This window comes from Mobula hypostoma, unplaced genomic scaffold, assembly GCF_963921235.1.
Source record: "Mobula hypostoma unplaced genomic scaffold, sMobHyp1.1 scaffold_110, whole genome shotgun sequence".
In the NCBI taxonomy this organism is placed as follows: domain Eukaryota; kingdom Metazoa; phylum Chordata; class Chondrichthyes; order Myliobatiformes; family Myliobatidae; genus Mobula; species Mobula hypostoma.
Window position 1 is genome coordinate 88,499 of NW_026948207.1, and position 2,020 is coordinate 90,518.

The 2,020-nt window shown below is 46.0% G+C and overlaps 1 non-coding gene across 1 annotated transcript; it reads left to right on the forward strand.

Annotated features, from left to right (window-relative positions):
• Positions 1–318: 318 nt before the first annotated feature.
• trnas-uga (transfer RNA serine (anticodon UGA)) lies at positions 319–400 on the forward strand. Its single transcript has one exon. It is a non-coding gene; the product is annotated as a tRNA-Ser (tRNA).
• The last annotated feature ends 1,620 nt before the right edge of the window (positions 401–2,020 follow it).

Sequence of the window (2,020 nt, forward strand, 5' to 3'; positions counted from 1 at the left end):
CAATGATCTATTATTATTCTATCTGTGTTACACGGTACAGGTGCGGTAAAACAAACAAATAAAGGACATACCTCTGTCATAATAAACCTGATTCTAATCCTGACCTTTATCCCCAACAGTGGAAATCTCCTTCATTTGCAATACTAACGCCAGCGTTATCCCTGTACACTCACGTTCTGACCTACCAGTCTTGCAACATATTCCCAAATTGTCCAATCATACTATTTGTATCGGAATGATGATTCATCATTGCCATCAGTGAAAATAAATCATGTTCAGCCCTCGCTTCAGATGCAGTGCTGCGGTGGGTAAGATGGAGCTGCGATGGCCGAGTGGTTAAGGCGTTGGACTTGAAATCCAATGGGGATTCCCCACGCAGGTTCGAGCCCTGCTCGCAGCGCGAACTCTACAGCCATCAGGGACTAGAAATCCAGCTGCCTGTCAATAACTCCCCGGCTGCTCTCTGAACGCTACATTCTCTGCCAAGTCCAGGCGGCAGACTTTAAGATTTTTACACTCTTCAATACTGTTGCATTTCTACTCAGTGACCGGAGTTATTTTCTACTCCGACTCTGATCAATCTCCGTGAGGCAGCTTAAACAACTCTTTCTGGTGGAGTTTACTTAGCGACGACATTGTTACTTTGCAACCGAGTCTCTAACAACAGATTTCGAGTAGAAACAGAGCGATTGATGTCGGTGGGTTCTACAGCTGTTTGGATACCGAGCGCCTCACTTCGTTCACCAACCTACTTCCTCCAGCTGGATTGCGGACGATTTATCGCACTGAGCAGAATTCCTGCGGCCAAATCAGCAGCAACTTTGGAATTTTAAGAATTAACGACACCAATTTAATATTAATTGTCCTTATCATTGAAGAAACTGGGAGAAGTAGCATCAATGAGTATAACTCAGCGCTCTCTCTTGCTCCCTCTGTTGGACGGCGATGTGTAAACTCATGACACATCAAAGTTGCTGGTGAACGCAGCAGGCCAGGCAGCATCTCTAGGAGGAGGTACAGTCGACGTTTCAGGCCGAGACCCTTCGTCAGGAGGCATGAACCATTTTTCCTCCTCCGTCCGAACGGTGACATACTTAACGAGCCCTCCAGCTTCTAAGTTTAAATGAAGGGACTGAAAGATCCACTTTGTTTTCTCAGCGGGGTGAAATATTCTGATGGTCAAGAAAACACTATGAGGAAAACGGTGACCCAAAGTGAACATGAAATCGGTTAATTGCCGTGTAACTTTCTCTCTTCCACTGCCTTTCAAACTCCCGGGTTTATCGATCTTGCCTTGTCTACGATGTGGCTCTCTCCCCTGCTTCACTTCCATATCTCGGTCTTTCTCTGTCTCTCTCTGTAACATATATAAACGCACACACACACGAGCACACATTCTCATTCTCTCTCTCTCTCTCTCTCTCTCTCTCTCTCTCTCTCTCTCTCTCTCTCTCTCTCTCTCTCTCTCTCTCTCTCTCTCTTCCCCCCCCCTCTCTCCGCATACCCCTTCCCTCCTCACTCCCACACTTTCCTCACAAGGCTGAAGCAAGCGTTTAGCAATCAATAATCGAAGTTTGCGTTCACTGAAAGGACTGCGTGATTGGGGTGGGAAGTTTATAGATATTTCTTTACAACACAGCTGGGGTGGAGTTTAGGGGAGGAGATATGAACCGGTGCTGAAACGTACGGGCGAACAGGTAACATGACATGAAGGAATTCCGATTTTCCAGTAAATCTGTTTCTGGAACTTCGGTTCAGTGCTCCGTTAAGACACGAACACCACGTGAAATTTAGCTGAAAAAGAATCGAAGTTTGAACCAATAAAATATTTACGTATTTCAATAAGAAATATTATCCAGCCGAGGGTGGGAGGAGGATTGAGATTATAATTCAGTCGCTGAACAGGGCAGAAAGGGAAAAGCTTTCGCATTTTCATGTCATTCGCTTTACAGACTCCCCATTGCACGCTTGACCAGCGAGCGACCGTGCAGTGCCGTACACAGGCAGGTTCGCTGATCTT